This window comes from Salvelinus sp. IW2-2015, linkage group LG31 (assembly GCF_002910315.2).
Source record: "Salvelinus sp. IW2-2015 linkage group LG31, ASM291031v2, whole genome shotgun sequence".
NCBI classification, from domain to species: Eukaryota; Metazoa; Chordata; class Actinopteri; order Salmoniformes; family Salmonidae; genus Salvelinus; species Salvelinus sp. IW2-2015.
Window position 1 is genome coordinate 17,348,176 of NC_036870.1, and position 21,262 is coordinate 17,369,437.

The 21,262-nt window shown below is 44.8% G+C and overlaps 1 protein-coding gene and 1 pseudogene across 1 annotated transcript in view; both read left to right on the forward strand.

The window, feature by feature from the left end:
• LOC139023381 (ubiquitin-conjugating enzyme E2 E1-like) overlaps positions 1-13,762 on the forward strand; it is an 18,687-nt pseudogene extending 4,925 nt beyond the window's left edge.
• The window catches only part of LOC111956086 (ubiquitin-conjugating enzyme E2 E1-like), a 114,127-nt gene that overhangs the window by 71,724 nt on the left and 21,141 nt on the right, over positions 1-21,262 (forward strand). The window lies entirely within an intron of this gene.

Sequence of the window (21,262 nt, forward strand, 5' to 3'; positions counted from 1 at the left end):
ATGCACTAAATCTTATGTTTTGTTCGAAAATGTGCTATTTGAGGTATAAATCATAGTTTTACATTGCAGCTACAATCACCAATAGCACCGAAGCAGCAATAATAATTACAGAGAGCAACGTGAAATACCTAAATACTCATCATAAAACATTTTATGAAAAATACATGGTGTACAGCAAATGAAAGATAAACATCTTGTGAATCCAGCCAATATTTCAGATTTTTTAAAGTGTTTTACAGCGAAAACACAATATAGCATTATATTAGCTTACCACAATAGCCAAACACACAACGCATTCATTCACCGCAAAGGTAGCGATCGCAAAAAAAAGCAAAGATATAAAATTATTCACTAACTTGACCAACTTCATCAGATGACAGTCCTATAACATCAGGTTATACAATACACTTATGTTTTGTTCGAAAATTGCATATTTTGAGCTGAAAACCGTGGTTATACATTGTGAAAATGTAGCAACTTTTTCCCAGAATCTCCGGATATATTTCTGACACTCACACTAATCTGACCAAATAACTCATCATAAACTTTACAAAAAAATACATGTTGGACAGCAAATGAAAGATACACTAGTTCTTAATGCAATCGCTGTGTAGATTTTTAAAAATAACTTTAATATAACAAACAGCTTACGTTTACAGCGAGACAGGCCCGCAATAAGGGGGAAAATAGAACTAACATTTTCCACGAAATACGAATAACATCATAAATGGTTCCTACTTTTGCTGAGCTTCCATCAGAATCTTGTACAAGGATTCTGGTCCAGAATAATCGTTGTTCGGTTTTAGAATGTCCTCTTTGCCTGTCGAATTAGCACCATAGCTAGCCATGTGGGCAAACGTGCCCAAGAAAAGAAAATTCCAAAACTCGCAAGAACGTTCAATAAACTGATACAACTCGGTTGAAAAAAACTACTTTATGATGATTTTTCACATCTATCAAATAAAATCAGAGCCGGAGATATCTACCGTGTATACGAAAGCTTTTCAGAAGGCAATCTGGGTTCTTCTCGCGCTTCGAAGACAATGAAATTTCCAGACACGTCATTCAAAAGCTCTTGTTCGACCTCAGATCAAGCTACACCCCATTCACCTCCCACTGCCTGTTGACATCTAGTGGAAGGTGTATGAAGTGCATGTACAGTGGGGCAAAAAAGTATTTAGTCAGCACCAATTGTGCAAGTTCTCCACTTAAAAGATGAGAGAAGCCTGTAATTGTCATCATAGGTACACTTCAACTATGACAGACAAAATGGAGAAAGAAAATCCGAAAATCACATTGTAGGATTTTTAATGAATTTATTTGCAATGATGGTGGAAAATAAGTATTTGGTCAATAACAAAAGTTTTTCAATACTTGTTATATACCCTTTGTTGGCGATGACAGAGGTCAAACGTTTTCTGTAAGTCTTACAAGGTTTTCACACACTGTTGCTGGTTTTGGCCCATTCCTCCATGCAGATCTCCTCTAGAGCAGTGATGTTTTGGGGCTGTTGCTGGGCAACAGGACTTTCAACTCCCCAAAGATTTTCTATGGGTTGAGATCTGGAGACTGGCTAGGCCACTCCAGGACCTTGAAATGCTTCGTACGAAGCCACTCCTTCGTTGCCTGGACGGTGTGTTTGGGATCATTGTCATGCTGAAAGACCCAGCACGTTTCTCTTCAATGCCCTTGCTGATGGAAGGAGGTTTTCACTCAAAATCTCACGATACATGGCCATTCATCTCTTTGCTTTACACGGATCAGTCGTCCTGGTCCTTTGCAGAAAAACAGCCCCAAAGCATGATGTTTCACCCCCGTGCTCTACAGTAGGTATGGTGTTCTTAGGATGCAACTCCAGCATTCTTTGTCCTCCAAACACGACGAGTTGAGTTTTTACCAAAAAGTTATATTTTGGTTTCATCTGACCATATGACATTCTCCCAATCTTCTTCTGGATCATCCAAATGCTCTCTAGCAAACTTAAGACGGGCCTGGACATGTACTGGTTAAGCAGAGGGACACGTCTGGCACTGCAGGATTTGAGTCCCTGGCGGCGTAGTGTGTTACTGATGGTAGGTTTTGTTACTTTGGTCCAGCTCTCTGCAGGTCATTCACTAGGTCCCCGGTGTGGTTCTGGGATTTTTGCTCACCGTTCTTGTGATCATTTTGACCCCGGGGTGAGATCTTGCGTGGAGCCCCAGATCGAGGGAGATTATAGTGGTCTTGTATGTCTTCCATTTCTAATAATTGCTCCCCAGTTGATTTCTTCAAACAAAGCTGCTTACCGATTGCAGATTCAGTCTTCCAGCCTGGTGCAGGTCTAACATTTGTTTCTGGTGTCCTTTGACAGCTCTTTGGTCTTGGCCATAGTGGAGTTTGGAGTTGTGACTGTTTGAGGTTGTGGACAGGTGTCTTTTATCTGATAACAAGTTCAAACAGGTGCCATTAATAAGGTAACGAGTGGAGGACAGAGGACCTCTTAAAGAAGAAGTTACAGGTCTGTGAGAGCCAGAAATCTTGCTTGTTTGTAGGTGACCAAATACTTATTTTCCACCATAATTTGCAAATAAATTCATTAAAAATCCTACAATGTGATTTTCTGGATTTTTTTCCCTCATTTTGTCTGTCATAGTTGAAATGTACATATGATGAAAATTACAGGCTCTCTCATATTTTTAAGTGGGAGAACTTGCACAATTGGTGGCTGATAAATATTTTTTTGCCCCACTGTATATCCATAGATTTCAAGCAAATTAATAGGAAGGCCCTGGAACAGAGCCTCGATTTCAGATTTTTCACTTCCTGTCAGGAAGTTTGCTGCAAAATGAGTTCTGTTTTACTCACAGATATAATTCAAACGGTTTTATAAACTTGAGTGTTTTCTATCCAATAGTAATAATAATATGCATATTGTCCGATCTAGAATAGAATACGAGGCAGTTTCCTCTCCTTGGCTGGAAAATGTCTGTATGGTTTTTGTGGCTAGGCGCTGTCCTAACATAATCGCATGGTGTGCTTTCGCCGTAAAGCCTTTTTGAAATCGGACACTGTAGTTGGATTAACAAGAAGTTTATCTTTAAAATGATGTATAATACTTGTATGTTTGAGGAATTTTAATTATGAGATTTCTGTTGTTTGAATTTGGCGCCCTGCAATTTCACTGGCTGTTGGCCAGGGAACACCCTTCCCAGAAAGGTTAAATGGCCCCACAAACCGCGGACCCAGCTTCCGGCAGGGCAGGCTTCGGGTCGAGAGCCAGACCCGGTTGGCCTCGCTGCGGTGGCGGTCGGCGCTCGCTTTTTGCCGCCTCACGGCCCATTGTATGTGCACATGGGCGGTGTCCCAGGTCTCCTCCGAGCGCTTGAACCATTTGTCCACCGCAGGGGCTTCCATCTGGCTCTGATGCCACGGTGCCAGAACCGGCTGATACCCCAGTACGCACTGGAAAGGAGAGAGGTTAGTGGCGGAGTATGTTTTGGGCCATCTCTGCCCAGGGGATGAACGCCGCCCAGTCCCCCGGCCGGTCCTGGCAATATGACCATAGAAACCTACAAACATCCTGGTTCAATCGCTCCACCTGCCCGTTACTCTCAGGGTGAAAACCTGAGGTGAGGCTGACCGAGACCCCCCAGACGTTCCATGAACGCTCTCCAGACCCTGGACGTGAACCTGGGACCCCGATCAGAAACTGTCCTCAGGCACCCCGTAGTGCCAGAAGACGTGAGTGAACAGGGCCTCCGCAGTCTGTAGAGCCGTAGGGAGACCGGGCAAAGGGAGGAGACGGCAGGACTTAGAAAATCGATCCATAACGACCAGGATCGTGGTGTTGCCCTGTGAGGGAGGAAGATCCGTCAGGAAGTCCACCAACAGGTGCGACCACAGCCGTTGTGGAACGGGTAGGGGTTGTAATTTCCCTCTGGGCAGGTGCCTGGGATCATTGCACTGGGCGCACACCGAGCAGGAGGAAACATAAACCCTCACGTTCTTGGCCAAGGTGGGCCACCAGTACTTCCCACTAAGGCAACGCACCGTCCGACTGATGCCAGGATGACCAGAGGAGGGTGACGTATGGGCCCAATAGATCAAACGGTCGCGGACAGCAGACGGAACGTACAGGCGCCCAGCTGGACACTGGGGGGAATGGGCTCTGTGCGTAACGCCCGCTCGATGTCCGCATCCAGCTCCCACACCACCGGTGCCACCAGGCAAGAGGCCGGAAGTATGGGAGTGTGATCCATGGACCGCTCCTCTGTGTCATACATCCGGGACAGTGCGTCTGCCTTAGCGTTCTGGGAACCTGGTCTGTAGGATAGAGTGAAAACAAAACGGGTAAAGAACATAGCCCACCTTGCCTGGCGAGGGTTCAGTCTCCTCGCCGCCCGGATGTACTCCAGATTGCGGTGGTCAGTCCAGATGAGAAAAGGGTGTTTAGCCCCCTCAAGCCACTGTCTCCACGCCTTCAGATCCTTGACAACAGCCAACAGCTCCTGGTCCCCCACATCATAGTTTCGCTCCGCCGGGCTGAGCTTCTTCAAAAAGAAAGCACAGGGGCAGAGCTTTGGTGGCGTGCCCGAGCGCTGAGAGAGCACGGTTCCTATCCCAGCCTCGGACGTGTCCAACTCCACTATGAATGCCAAAGAGGGATCCGGATGGCAACCGAGGTAAACAGAGCCTTCAGGTGACCAAAAGCCCTGTCCGCCTCAGCCGACCACTGCAGCCACACCGGTCCCCCCTTCAGCAGTGAGGTAATGGGAGCTGCTACCTGACCAAAACCCCGGATAAACCTCTGGTAGTAGTTGGCAAACCCCAGAAACCGCTGCACTTCCTTTACCGTGGTGGGAGTCAGCCAATTGCGCACGGCTGAAATGCGGTCACTCCATCTCCACCCCTGACGTGGAAATGCGGTACCATAGGAAGGAGACAGACTGTTGGAAGAACAGACATTTCTCAGCCTTGACGTACAGGTCATGCTCCAACAGTCGACCAAGCATCCTGCGCACCAGGGACACATGCTCGGCGCATGTAGCGGAGTATATCAGAATGCTGTCGATATACAACACTACACCCTGCCCGTGCAGGTCCCGGAAAATCTCGTCAACACAGGCCTGGAAGACTGATGGAGCATTCATCAACCTGTACGGCATGACGAGGTACTCATAGTGCCCTGAGGTGGTACTAAATGCCGTCTTCCACTCGTCCCCCTCCCGGATACGCACCAGGTTGTAAGCGCTCCTGAGATCCAATTTTGTGAAGAAGTGCGCCCCTTGCATTGACTCGATCGCACTGGCGATGAGAGGCAGCGGGTAGCTGTACCTCACAGTGATCTGATTGATCCCTCGATAGTCAATGCACGGGCGCAGACCCCCATCCTTCTTCTTCACAAAAAAGAAACTCGGAGGCAGGTGAAGTGGAGGGCCGAATGTATCCCTGCCCCAGGGATTCGGAGACATATGTTTCCATAGCCACCATCTCCTCCTGTGACAGAGGATACACGTGACTCCTGGGAAGTGCTGTGTCTACCAGGAGATTTATCGCACAATCCCCCCGTCGATGAGGTGGTAATTTAGTCGCCCTCTTCTTACAGAAGGCGAGAGTCAAATCGGCATATTCTGAGGGGATGCGCACGGTGGAGAACTAGTCTGGACTTTCCACTGTAGTCGCACCGATGGAAACCCCCACACACCTCCCTGAGCACTCTCGTGACCACCCCTTGAGAGCCCTCTGTTGCCACAAAATCGTGGGGTCATGACAGGCCAACCAGGGTAAGCCCAGCACCACGGGAAACGCAGGAGAATCAATAAGGAAGAGACTGATTCTCTCCTTATGACCCTCCTGCGTAACCATGTCAAGTGGAGCGGTGGCCTCCCTAATCAGCCCTGACCCTAATGGTCGACTATCTAGGGCGTGCACAGGGAAGGGCATATCCACAGGAACAAGGGGAATCCTTAAACTATGGGCAAATGAACGGTCAATAAAACAATCACTCACGAACACAACATGGGGAACAGAGGGTTCAATAATAAACAAGTAATTGGTGAGTGAAGCCAGGTGTGATAAGACAAAGACAGAACAAATGGAAAATGAAAAGTGGATCGGCGGTGGCTAGAAGGCCGGTGACGCCGAACGCCGCCCGAACAAGGAGAGGGACCGACTTCGGCGGAAGTCGTGACACTGTTTAAAGGCACAGTCAACTTAGTGCATGTAAACTTCTGACCCACTGGAATTGTGATACAGTGAAATAATCTATCTGTAAACAATTGTTGGAAAAATTACTTGTGTCATGCACAAAGTAGATGTCCTAACCGACTTGACAAAACTATAGTTTGTTAATGAGAAATTTGTGGAGTGGTTGAAAAACGTGTTTTAATGACTCCAACCTAAGTGTATGTACAGTTGAAGTCGGAAGTTTACATCTTTATTTTTAGTGCATATTTAAGGATGTTTCCCATGTGTTCGGTTTTATTTTTTTAACACAGGGATATTCTGAAAATATATCTGGCTTGCCTTGGGAGAAGATATTTTGAGAGCTGGAAGGTTTTTAAATAACTTTGGACTAGGAGCATGTTGAGCAACAAAACAACGATTTGAATAGAAGAAAATAACAACCGACAGAGAGAAGCTGGTGAATAAACCTTCTTGGCTCTGTTCACTGGCGTACCGGACACCCCCGCAAGGTGGGGTGGCCCACGAGCTCTGGGGTCCCATGCGCCTGTCATCGATGTCTATTTTTTAAATGGAATAAATCATTTTGACAGTAACCCTCCAAAAAGTAATTTATAATCCTTTTGAATTTAAACAAGTACTACTCTTGGGCTTCAGGAATGTGACTGAAATTTTTGTATTTTTTTTTTACTGATTTTAAAGTTGTTGTTTTTTTACCTTTATTTAACTAGGCAAGTCAGTTAAGAACAAATTCTTATTTTCAATGACGGCCTAGGAACAGTGGGTTAACTAACTGCCTGTTCAGGGGCAGAACAACCGATTTTTACCTTGTCAGCTCGGGGATTCATTCTTGCAACCTTTCGGTTACTAGTCCAACACTCTAACCACTAGGCTACCTGCCGCCCCATGAGGGGATATCAGTGAACAAATGCCGTGGTCAAGGCTATGATGGCACCAGTGCAATGAGTGGAGCTTCCTCAGGTGTTCAAAAGCACATATCAGACTGAGAGCCTAATGCTTCTTAGGTAGTTCTTTGAGTTTTAGTTGAGAAAATGATCTCTCCACAGAAACGACAGTTACAGGGATGGTAAAACCAGCCGTAGCAACATCAGGGAAACTGGGCAGAAGGGAGTTGCGCTTTAAATACAGCAGTTCTGTAACGTCTTTAATGGAGCCTCTCGTTCTCCTTAATTGCCAACCTCAACACGTTACGGAAAGAGATTAACTGTATAGGAAGCTCTGGGGACAGGTAGTCTGGATACTGGACAGATGATAAATTGGCAGATCCAAACAGATTGTCATTTTTAGCAGACAAGCCATTTGCGATTTCTTTCATACTGGTGAACCGGCTTTTGAGTTGTGTAGTTGCAATATCAACAGTCCTTTCTCTCTGGTATATCTTGGCATGAATCACTCAAGACTAAGTTTAAATTGTGTGCAGCACAATGAACATACAGTATAATGCACAATGTCTCAGGAAAGACTGTCTGGTTTGACAATACTCTGTATAGAAACTGCGTTATGCCAGTATGTTATGTGTTCAGTGTTATTGAGAAAATAATCTGTGCAGATGAATATCGTCTCTGAGCTCTGTTCAGTGTTTATTGAGGAAATACTCTATGCAGGTGTGTTGATTGGAGGTCGGCCCTGAGACAGTTTAGTTTAGTGATTGCCTCAGGATGTGGGGCTTCTCTCTGTCTGTCGTCATCTCTAACCTTTCTTCTTCTCTCTCTCTCACTTTCTCTCCCTCAGTCACTCTCTCTGTCTCTACCTTTCTTCTTCTCTCTCTCTGCCCTCTGCTGACTGAGGATTAAAGGAAACATATCTGCTGATCTGAGAGACAGGCCTCCCGCTGGGTTGCTTTTACTGCCTGGCTGTGCACAGGGCTGCAGACAGGTAGGCAGGCAGGCAGGCAAGCAGACAGACAGACACTTCTATGGCTGCTTTCTATCTGAGAACAGGGTACACAAATACCACAGACTAGACTAGCAGGTCCCCTCCACACCTTGGGATAGCCTGGGAGATTATGCAGCTTTTTTGGAGCACAGTTTCCACAAGCAGGCCCATAGTCACTCATGAAGTGATTGAGAGAGAGTGAGTCAGCTAGGGAGTGAGTGAGTGAGTCAGCTAGGGAGTGAGTGAGTGAGTGAGTCAGTGAAAGGGTGCATCTCCTATGTCAATCCCGCTCTTATCCCCCCCCCCCCCCCCAGAGGTTGGAGGTGGATCCTTAAGGATGTGTGGTCTCTTCTCTTCCTGTTATTTTTGGCTCTGCTTCTTCTGTGTTACTGGCACAAAGAGATGCTCAGCTCCCCAAGTACTGGAAAGAGCACATAAACCCCAGAGTGTATTGATATATATGTACTTTGTTGTTTTCAAGGTGACATTCCGTACCAGGATCTACCACTGTAACATCAACAGCCAGGGTGTGATCTGTCTGGACATCCTGAAGGACAACTGGAGCCCCGCCCTCACCATCTCCAAGGTGCTGCTGTCCATCTGCTCCCTTCTCACTGACTGCAACCCTGGTGAGTGACACCCCAGTCAACCAATCAGACAGAGAGACTCGAAGTGTCTCTCACTTTTGTTTATTATCTATTTCACTTGCTTTGGCAATGTAAACATAAGTTTCCCATGCCAATAAAGCCCTTGAATTGAAATTGAGAGAGAGCGCGTGCGAGAGACGACACATGAGAGAGACGACACATGAGAGAGACGACACACGAGAGAGAAAGTACTATCTCATCCTGGAATTTACAAGGTCTGAGGTAATCTGCCTTTAACCTAAAGAGCAGGAACCAAGACTTCATCAAAGAAATTGGAAATACAGACACTGGTTGCCCTCTAGGTTACAGAGAGCTGGTAGTCCCATCCACCAAACTACCAGGTGTGAAACAGGGAAGAGACTCAGTGGGTATGCTAATATGGTATAGAGCAGACCTAACCCATTCTATTAAATTCGTCAAAGCAGGAACATTTTATCTGGCGAGAAATGTATAAGGAAATTATCTCATCAGAGAAAAATGGCTTCATGTGTGCTACCTATATCCCCCCCAATAGAATCCCCATACCTTAACGATGACAGCTTCTCCATCCTAGAGGGGGAGATCAACAATTTCCATGCCCAGGGACATGTACTAGACTGTGGTGACCTAAATGCCAGAACCTGACACTCTCAGCACACAGGGGGACAAACACCTACCTGGAGGTGACAGTATGCCCTCCCAAATATGCGCCCCTAGACACAACGATGACAAAACAACCAACAAAAATGGGTCACAACTCCTGCAGCTTTGTCGCATGCTGGGTCTGTACATAGCCAATGGTAGGCTGCAAGAGGACTCCTATGGTAGATACACCTACAGCTCATCCCTTGACTGTAGTACTGTAGACTACTTTATCACTGACCTCAACCCAGAGTCTCTCAGAGCATTCGGTCAGCCCACTGACACCATATCAGATCACCGTAAAATCACAGTCTACTTGAACAGACCAATACTCAATCATGAGGCATCAAAGCCAAAGGAACTGCACAATATTAAGAAATGCTATAGATGGAAGGAAAGTAGTGTGGAAACCTACCTAAAAACAATTAGGCAACAACAAATTCAATCCCTTTTAGACAAATTCCTGGACAAACCATTTCACTGTAATAGTGAAGGTGTAAACTTGGCAGTAGAAAGCCTAAACAGTATACTTGACCTTTCAGATTCCCTATCAAATAAAAAAATTCCAAGCAGACAACCTAAGAAAATGAAGAACAATGACAAATGGTTTGATGAAGAATACAAAAACCTAAGAAAGAAATTGAGAAACCTATCCAACCAAAAACATAGAGACCCAGAAAAGCTGAGTCTATGCCTAAAACAATACAGAAATACACTACGGAAAAAGAAGGAACAGCACGTCAGAAATCATCTCAATGTAATTGAAGAATCCATATAATCTAACCACTTCTGGAACACAAACAAACAAGCACACGAAGAGTTCCCAAAACGGAGATGTGTGGATAAACCACTTCTCAAATCTTTTTGGCTCTATAACAAAGAACAAACATAAACATATACATGATCAATTAGAAATCTTAGAATAAGCTATTAAAAACTACCAGAACCCACTGGATTCTCCAATTACATTGAATGAACTACAGGACAAAATACAAACCCTCCAACCCAAAAAGGCATGTGGTGTTGATGATATCCTACATGAAATTATAAAATATACAGACAACAAATTCCAATTGGCTATACTTAAACTCTTTTAACATCATCCTTAGCTCTGGCATCTTCCCCAATATTTGGAACCAAGGACTGATAACACCAATCCACAAAAGTGGAGACAAATTTGACCCCAATAACTAATGTGGGAAATGCGTCAACAGCAACCTTGGGAAAATCCTTGGGAAAAATGCATTATCATTAACAGCAGACTTGTACATTTCCTCAGTGAAAACGATGTACTGAGCAAATGTCAAATTGACTTTTTTCCAAGTTACCATACGACAGACCAAGTATTCACACTGCACACCCTAATTGACAAACAAACCAAAACAAAGGCAAAGTCTTCTCATGCTTTGTTGACTTCAAAAAAGTGTTTCACTCAATTTGGCTTGAGGATCTGCTATACAAATTGATGGAAAGAGATGTTGGGGGAAAAACATACGACATTATAAAATCCATGTACACAAACAAGTGTGCAGTTAAAATGGCCAAAAAACAAACATTTCTTTCCACAAGGCCGTGGGGTGAGACAGGGATGCAGCTTAAGCCCCACCCTCTTCAACATATATATCAACAAATTGGCAAGGGCACTAGAACAGTATGCAGCACCCGGCCTCACCCTACTAGAATCTGAAGTCAAATGTCTACTGTTTGCTGATGATCTGGTGCTTCTGTCTCCAACCAAGCAGGGCATACAGCAGCACCTAGATATTCTGCACAGATACTGTCAAACCTGGGCCCTGACAGTAAATCTCAGTAAGACAAAAAATAATGGTGTTCCAAAAAAGGTGAACAATCTGAGAGACAAGGCAAGAAGGGCCTTCTATGCCATCAAAGGGAACATAAACTTTGACATACCAATTAGGATCTGGCAAAAAAAATACTTAAATCAGTTATAGAACCCATTGCCCTTTATGGTTGTGAGGTCTGGGGTCCGCTCACCAACCAAGAATTCACAAAATGGGGGAAAATCACCAAATTGAGACTAATAAAAAGTAACACAATAAAATAACAATAACGAGGCTATACACAGGGGGTTCTCATAATGTCTGGTCATTACTTCCCCCCCCCCCCCCCCCCGGGGGGCCCTCTCCCACATTGCATAGTGGGTTTGGAGCTGTCGCTGTGGGCCCCAAGTCCACCCACTCCCCCACAACTCCCCCTCCTCCCCTCCCCTGTCCTTATTCATGCAGTAGTAGGGGTATAGAGTATCGATGGAATATTATGGGATATAGCTAATTAAAGAAGGAGAGGGCAGAATGACAGTTAATGAACCCTCGCAGGCACAGTAATTGTATAATTCCTGGCTGTCTTGGTTGGGGTGCCACAAGGAGACTCTGTACGGTGCTCTGTAGCTCTAGTATTTTCACCCCCGACCTCAGCCTAGCTGCGCTGGGGCCCTGTCCCCACTGCTGCTCACCCAACCAGCACCTGGAGCTCAGCAGGGGGGCTGCCATTTGAATGATTTTGAATTTTGCACCCATAGAAGTAAAATGAATGGAAAGGGCATCTCCATTCAAGTCAATGATGGTATAATGGGTGGACTGGCAGCCATTCGGAGTGTACCCATAACAGGAAGTAAAAGCAGGAAGTGTACCCTTCAATCTGTGCTGTGATTTGTTGAGTCAACTCAACTGACTTTACAAAAAATATATTCCATTGCATGAGCCACATCAGTTAGAATCAGTTGATAGAACATTCCATAATACCATGGAAACGATTGCATCACAATACCAGGCAGGCATTGCGAGTGTACCTGTGAGTTTACCAGTCAGATTGCCAGGGTTAGAGCTTCCACGCCCATTATATTCATTCTATTTCTATGGTTGCACATCCCTGAATACACCCCTGGTCAGAGTGTGTCACTGTGATGTGCTGTAAAGGGAATATGTCTCTGTCATTTTGCTTCACCCTCCTTTCCTGTAGTACTAGTCAAGCCTGCTGTGAACACTTGATTCACATGATGTCTGTAAAAGTGTCTGCTACTTTGTATGTCATATAGTTATAGAGTGTCCTACTTGAGATGAACAGGGCTTCACGACATGGAAAATTATTCATGGGTTTTTCCATTTAGGATGTTAAAGGTATCAAGGTAGTCTTTAAAAATCACAGTTAATGGAAGCAAATCGTTTATCTGAATAGTTGGGGTGACAGTTTCTGACTGTAGACAAACAACCAATGGATGTGATGGGATGTCATTTAATGGTGGTTAAAATAATGTCATCCATGTTGTTCTCCCTCCTCACAGCTGACCCTCTGGTAGGAAGCATCGCCACCCAGTACACAACCAACAGACCAGAGCACGACAGGATAGCCAAACAGTGGACCAAGAGATACGCCACATAGTCTGACAGCAAGGACCTCCACTGTCCCCCTCCCAGACCCACCACCACCACCCAAAATCTGTGGAGGACACCGACCCCTCACCCCTCCGCCCCTAGCCTGGCCCCAGATCTGGTTGTGTTGTATAGCCAACTCCTATAGTCATCACATGTCAAACAATGAATTATTGGTATGTTTGGTATGACAATGATGAATTACATTGACATTTAAGTCATTTAGCAGACGCTGTTATCCAGAGCGACTTACAAGTTAGACCAATAGTATTTGGCTATACAGCACAAACAGATTTGGGACCAAGCTACTTTGCCCCCCACTCTCAGCCCCAAATCTGTGGAAGCACGCCCACCTGACCTGATCCCCCCCACCCCCACCTTCCTCATCACAGATGGCACCTTCATTGGGGAGTACGGGCTCATAGTAATGGCTGGAACTGAGTGAATGGTATCGAACACATGGCACACCCAACCCTCCTCTGACAACATGAACTGTTATTTGTCCCATGCAGACACTTGATCACTTCTTTTTTTTATACAAAGAGTATATTGGGAATTTCTTTCCAATACACCGAATGTTGATATGGTCATGAAAAGCTTTAATACTGTTATTCTTGTTGTTGTTGGTATTATTACATTGTTTATTGCTTTTTTTTATATGCATTATCATTCGTTTTTTTAATACTAGACCCTTTATGTGATTGATGAAAAATGTATTCTATTCTAGAGCATTCTAGTCCATGCATTCTAGAGCTCATGCATTCTATTAAGTGTTGTTGTTTAAAAGGTCATTTTCAATGTAAGCCTGTCTGCAGAATTAGTGTCTACAAATGCAGAATAGACTTTATTCTATGATTAATCATTTGATGTTATTTTTCTGCCCCAAGAAGTTATTGACATGACAGTAAGGCTGTCTGGCTCTGTGTGTAGCTGGTCTTGCTGCTCACCTCCTGTGGTGCTAGCCAGCTGGCAGTTGTTTGCTGTACATTTGCCTTGTGAGAATACATACTTATTGAATACTCAATTAAACACTGGTTGTAATGTTAATTCTAGCTCGGCTAATCTGTTGCTAATGTGCTCACTGGGGGTCCTCTTCGCTGGGTAAACCGTGGTGGATTTCAATGCACAATCGATAATATTTACTGCTGTTCAATGGTCATTCAAATATGAATATTTTTAAATGCACTAAAGAGGAACAATGGGTACATATTGAAGATGCGCATGCTCCTCCCCATAATATTTGTACATCTTTATTTTCAAAGGATAAAGCTAAGAACATTAACAACTTTCTAGTTAAGAACATTATAACAATATGGAAGAAAATGAAACGTATTCTACAAGAACCAATATCACAACGCTATGGAACAATCCTTGGATAACTTTTCAGAATTTACCGATTTTTAAATTGATCCACATGGAAAACTAAAGGCATAGAAAGCATAAATTAATTGGTAATCAGAAAATACATTTACAGTATTTCCCATTACAGAATTTAAAAGCAATTTTGGACTGACCAATGTAAATATGTTCAAATACGTGCACCTTAAGTTCAATATCAGGAAATTTCTATTTGAAATCTTTTGTATTTCACAGCAATCTTGAGGGAATCCTATTTGAGCCAGAAAAGGATGATCATATGATTGGTAAGATATTCAAAACCTTGCAGAAAGCCTATCCAACTGACACTTAGAAAAATGTTTCAATGATTTTAACCAAGACTTGCGTAATAAATTCTATAGAAGGGACAAAATTCACAAATTTAAATGTAAAACTAACAATGACTCAATAATCCATGCCTTCTGGGAACGCTATAAAGTCCAAAAGTTATGGACACAGAAGGTTGGCTGTTAGAAGTATTACAATGTAAATATACTTTTCATCCGTCTGTCTGCATATTTCAAGATATGGCATATGGGGGGCAGTGAGACGGTTCTGCCAAGTTGTTCTGCATGGTTGTTCGAGGAAGGAAAGAGGAAGACTCCACACCACTCTCTCACTTCAGTATCATACCTAGTTATATTCCGATGATCTCTGTGTGTGTTTTCTATACCTGTTCGATCCTTTCCCTGTAGGCTTTACAGGCGCCCCCCACCCCTTGGCTGCAAACCTTTTAATTTAGTGGACCCTGCGCGCACAACCCATGTGGAATTCTGGGTCTCTGGCAACGTTTGGAACTGCCGATCTGCAGTGTAGAACGCAGAGTTCATCTCAGTCTATGCTGCCCTTTAGTCCCTTGATTTTTTGGCCCTGTGGATCACCACAGAGAACACTGCTACTCCGGCTGCTCTTTCTTCATCTGACTATGTTTTCTCTCTGGTCGTCACGGTGGTGGCACAGGTCTACTCATTTCTCCTCTGGAGAATCTCTTTTCTCCCTCTATCACCTGTCCATTTCCTCATTTGAATTCCATGCTGTCACTGTCACTAGTCCACTCAAGCTTAACATTGTTGTCCTCTATCGCCCACCAGGTGCCCTTGGAGAGTTCCTCAATGAGCTTGACACCTTGATAAGTTAATTTCCTGCCGATTGCTCAACGCTCTTCGTAATTTATTTCCAACTTTGATTAATTTATTTACAACTCTCGCTTTCCCCTCCTTTCCTCGTTTGACCTCATCCTTTCCCAGTCCCCTCCAACTCACAAGGCAGGCAGTATGCTTGACCTCATCTTTACTAGAGGCTGCTCGCCTACTAATCTCACTGCAACCCCCTTCCAGGTCTCTGATCACTGTCTCCCTTTCCTCCAACTCTAACCACCACTTTGTCAATCACTTTGAAAAGAAGGTTGACGACATCCGCTCCTCATTCACTATTGAGTCCTCTGTTCCCACTCACACAGAACTACCCTACGCCTTGACCTCTTTCTCCCCTCTCTCTCCAGATGAAATACTGCGACTAGTGAGGTCTGGCCAGCCGACAACCTGCCCGCTTGACCCCATCCCCTACTCCAGACTCTGGAGACCTTCTCATATTCCTCACTTCCCTCATCAACTCATCCCTGACCACTGGCTACGTCCCATCTAAAATGTATATGGCCGAGTCGCTCACCTCCTCAAGAAACCAACACTCGACTCATCTGACGTCAAAAACTATAGACCTGTATCCCTTCTTTCTTTTATTTTCAAAACACTTTAGCCTGCCTTCTCTGATCAACTCTCTCGTTATCTCTCTCAGAACAATCTTCTTGACTCTAACCAGTCAGGCTTCAAGACGGGTCACTCTACCGAGACTGCTTTTCTTTGTGTCACGGAGGCTCTTCACACTGACAAAGATGACACTCTCTCCTCTGTTCTCATCGTCCTAGATCTATCCACTGCCTTCAACACCGTAAACTATCAGATCCTCCTCTCCACCTTCTCAGGGCCGGGTGTCTCAGGCTTTGCATTCTCTTGGATTGCATCCTACCTGGCAGGTRGCTCCTACCAGGTGACGTGGAGAGGATCTGTGTTTGCACCATGTACTTTCACTACTGGTGTCCCCCAGGGCTCGGTTCTTGGCCCTCTTCTCTCTATACACCAAGCCACTCGGCTCCGTCATATCCTCACATGGTCTCTCCTATCAACTACATTTCTCCTTCCCCCAATCTGACACCCAGGTGGCGACACGCATCTCTGCGTGCCTGGCAGATATCTCAGCTTGGATGTCGGCCCACCACCTCAAGCTCAAGCTCGACAAGACAGCTGCTCATCCTCCCAGGAAAGGCCTGCCCACTCAAAGACCTCTCCATCACGGTTGACAACTCCACAGTGTCGCCCTCCCAGAGTGCAAAGAACCTTGGTGTGACCCTGGATAATTCTGGATAAGTTGCAAGGGTTTGATGGCACAGGCTGGGAGCCCAGACAACAGCGAATTGTAGTCATCCAGACAAGAGATGACAAGTGCCTGGATTAGGACCTGCGTATCTTCCTGTGTGAGGTAGGTTTGTACTCTATGGATGTTGTAGAGCATAAACCTGCAGGAGCGAGTCACTGCTTTGATGTTTGCAGAGAACGACAGGGTGTTGTCCAGGGTCACACCAAGGTTCTTTGCACTCTGGGAGGGCGACACTACAGCAAGCCTGGTTTTCAACCTTGGCACCACAATGGTGGAACCAGCTCCCCTTGAAGCTAGGACAGCAGAGTCCCAGCCCATCTTCTGAAAGCACTTGAAATCCTATCTCTCCAAAGAGTATCTTTAAATAAACCCACTCAAAAAAAAAAAAAAAATGAACCAACACTTGAACTCCCCGTTCCTTCTAGCTCTGACTCTGCTGATAGCTACTTTGAGGAAAAGTGTACTTATTATGCCTGTGATGTGTTGTTGTCCCACCTAGCTATCTTAAGATGAACACTCTGGATAAGAGCGTCTGCTAAATGACTAAAATGTAAATGTATACCCGATAGGTTGGACGATACTTTTCTCGTCAATCATTTAGAAAAAATGTACGTGTAAAAACTGTAAATCAACCAATCCTCCATCGTTAACACAATGGAAAGGTCAAATGCTTTATCTAAATGTTGAAAGTGCGTGGGGGATGGAGAGAAAAAAAATGGTGCAGTTTGAGGCCATGTGGGGGAGAGTGATGCGGGCGCTGGAGATAGGGGTGCGAGCAGGTGAGTCTGGGCAYMGGTGATGCTGTGAATGTTTGTGTATGTTGTCGTTTTGTATGTGTATGTTTTGTAAAACATTTCATAAAATATAATATTATACACCCATTTTAGACGGTTTATTATTTTCTCATGTCACATTTTAAAGCTCCACTTTCAAGAACTTTTCCTTTTTATGATCAGTGATGAAAGTTAAAGCTACTGTATGTTCACGTAAAGAACTCTCTCATCTTGTCCGCTGTCTATTCACAGGGACAGTTCTGAGATTCCATTCTGTAATTCTACAGTTCTGCGTTCCGACCATTAGAACTACCAGTTTAGTTCCTAATATTCCAGTCCAAAAATGTAGGACACCCCCTGCAATGGAACAGAACATAGACAGTATGTTGAGCCTCAACATCTGGATGCATGCCTTCACTCCTAATGTGTTTCAGGTTTTCATGAAAGGAACATTCCAAATTAAATGTTTGGTTTTGAGCTTTGTGGAGTCTTGTTTTGTGAAAATGATTCATTAGTTAAGAGTTCATTCATTATTAATTAGGCAGCAATGCTGTTTCTTATTGCTAATTACAACAATGGCCTCAGTCATTGTAGGCCTATTCCAACATAAACCAGCACCACATCTTCACTCTGGCACATGGATTGCTCAGCCCTCTCTAGAGAGACTGTTGCAGCATTAGTGGTGAGTAGAGAACTGATCCAGGATGAATTAGTAGAATCATTGCCTTTTCAAAGCCAGAGTTGACAGGAGTGGAGTCGGGCCTTACAATTCTGTATTGTGCAGCCGTAAATTATTTGGTGTAGGTTGGACCCTAATTCCTATCAGGCAAAGAAAAGTGGCAAAGTCGAGAGACACCAGCGGAGGGATGTAATTGTTGTTGCCAGGCAGGGAATGGAGGGGGGGGCTCCATCTCTCCATCTCTACTTCACAGTGAGAAGAAAAAAGATGATTGTTTCTGGTGCATCAGAGCCTCATAACCTCCCTTGTTCTATTCCTCAACCTTCTCCACCCCCAGCTTGTCCTAAGAGACCATGGCAGGGGGGAACTGTAGGTAAAGACTTAACGAGTCTCTAGTCTACAAAATGACTAAACTATTGAAAATGAAGAGGTAAATTAAGCAATAAGGCCCGAGGAGGTGTGGTATATGGCCAATATACCACGGCTAAGGGCTATTCTTATGCATGACGCAACACGAGTATAGCCGTGGTATATTGGCCATATATCACAAACCCCCGAGGTGCCTTATTGCTATTATAAACCGTTTTTTTTCACCTTTATTTAACCAGGTAGGCTAGTTGAGAACAAGTTCTCATTTACAACTGCGACCTGGCCAAGATAAAGCAAAGCAGTGCGACACAAACAATAACACAGAGTTACACATGGAATAAACAAACATACAGTCAATGATACAATAGAAAAAAGTCTATATACAGTGTGTGCAAATGAGGTAGGTTAAGGGAGGTAAGGCAATAAATAGGCCATAGTGGCGAAATAATTACAATATAGCAATTAAACACTGAAGTGATAGATGTGCAGAAGATGAGCGTGCAAGTGGAGATACTGGGGTGCAAAGGACCAAAATAAATAACAGTATGAGGATGAAGTAGTTGGATGGGCTATTTACAGATGGGCTATGTACAGGCGCAGTGATCTGTGAGCTGCTCTGACAGCTGGTGCTTAAAGCTAGTGAGGGAGATAGAAGTCTCCAGCTTCAGTGATTTTTGCAGTTCATTCCAGTCATTGGTAGCAGAGAACTGGAAGGAAAGGCGGCTGAAGGAGGAATTGGCATAGGGGGTGACCAGTGAAATATACCTGCTGGAGCGCGTGCTACGGGTGGGTGCTGCTATGGTGACCAGTGAGCTGAGATAAGGCGGGGCTTTACCTAGCAAAGACTTATAGATGACCTAGAGCCAGTGGGTTTGGCGACGAATATGAAGCGAGGGCCAGCCAACGAGAGCACACAGGTCGCAGTGGTGGGTAGTATATGGGGCTTTGGTGACAAAACGGATGGCACTGTGATAGACTGCATCCAATTGGCTGAGTAGAGTGTTGGAGGCTATTTTGTAAATGACATCACCGAAGTCAAGGATCGGTAGGATAGTCAGTTTTACGAGGGTATGTTTGGCAGCATGAGTGAAGGATGCTTTGTTATGAAATAGGAAGCCGATTCTAGATTTAATTTTGGATTGGAGATGCTTAATGTGAGTCTGGAAGGAGAGTTTACAGTCTAACCAGACATCTAGGTATTTGTAGTTGTCCACATATTCTAAGTCAGAACCGTCCAGAGTAGTGATGCTGGACGGGCGGGCAGGTGTCGGCAGCGATCGGTTGAAGAGCATGCTTAGCTTTACTTGCATTTAAGAGCAGTTGGAGGCCACGGAAGGAGAGTTGTATGGCATTGAAGCTCGTCTGGAGGTTAGTTAAGTGTCCAAAGAAGGGACAGAAGAATACAGAATGGTGTTGTCTGCGTAGAGGTGGATCAGAGAGTCACCAGCAGCAAGAACGACATCATTGATGTATACAGAGAAAAGAGTCGGGCCCGAGGATTGAACCCTGGGGCACCCCCATAGAGACTGCCAGAGGTCCGGACAACAGGCCCTCTGATTTGACACACTGAACTCTGTCTGAGAAGTAGTTGGTGAACCAGGCGAGGCAGTCATTTGAGAAACCAAGGCTGTTGAGTCTGCCGATAAGAATGTGGTGATTGACAGTCAAAAGCCTTAGCCAGGTCGATGAATACAGCTGCACAGTAATGTCTCTTATTGATGGCGGTTATGATATCGTTTAGGACCTTGAGCATGGCTGAGGTGCACCCATGACCAGCTCGGAAACCAGATTGCATAACAGAGAAGGTACGGTGGGATTCGAAATGGTTAATGATCTGTTTGTTAACTTGGCTTTCGAAGACCTTAGAAAGGCAGGGTAGGATAGATATAGGTCTGTAGCAGTTTGGGTCTAGAGTGTCTCCCCCTTTGAAGAGGGGGATGACCGCGGCAGCTTTCCAGTCTTTGGGGATCTCAGACAATAGGAAAGAGGTTGAACAGGCTAGTAATAGGGGTTGCAACAATTTCGGCGGATCATTTTAGAAAGAGAGGGTCCAGATTATCTAGCCCGGGCTGATTTGTAGGGGTCCAGATTTTGCAGCTCTTTCAGAACATCAGCTATCTGAATTTGGGTGAAGGAGAAATGGGGGATGTTTGGGCAAGTTGCTGTGGGGGTTGCAGGGCTGTGTACCGGGGTAGGGGTAGCCAGGTGGAAAGCATGGCCAGCCGTAGAAAAATGCTTATTGAAATTCTCAATTATCGCGGATTTATCGGTGGTGACAGTGTTTCCTAGCCCCAGTGCAGTGGGCAGCTGGGAGGAGGTGCTCTTATTCTCCATAGACTTTACAGTGTCCCAGAACTTTTTTGGAGTTTGTGCTACAGGATGCAAATTTCTGTTTGGAAAGTAAAGGCTAGCTTTTTCAAACTGCCTGTGTGTATTGGTTCTTAACTTCCTTTAAAAGTTGCATATCGCAATGGCTATTCGATGCTAATGCAGTATGCCACAGGATGTTTTTGTGCTGGTCAAGAGCAGTCAGGTCTGGAGTGAACCAAGGGCTATATCTGTTCCTGGATCTACATTTTTTGAATGGGGCATGGTTATTTAAGATGGTGAAGAAAGCACTTTTAAAGAATAACCAGGCATCCTCTACTGACGGTATGAGATCAATATCGTTCCAGGACACCCGCGCCAGGTCGATTAGAAAGGCCTGCTCGCTGAAGTGTTTAAGGGAGCGTTTGACAGTGATGAGGGGTGATCGCTGAGATCCTGGTTGAAGACAGCAGATGTGTATTTGGAGGGCAGGTTGGTTAGGATGATATTTATGAGGGTACCCGTGTTTACGGAATTGGGGTGGTACCTGGTAGGTTCATTGATAATTTGTGTGAGATTGAGGGCATCAATCTTAGATTGTAGGATGGC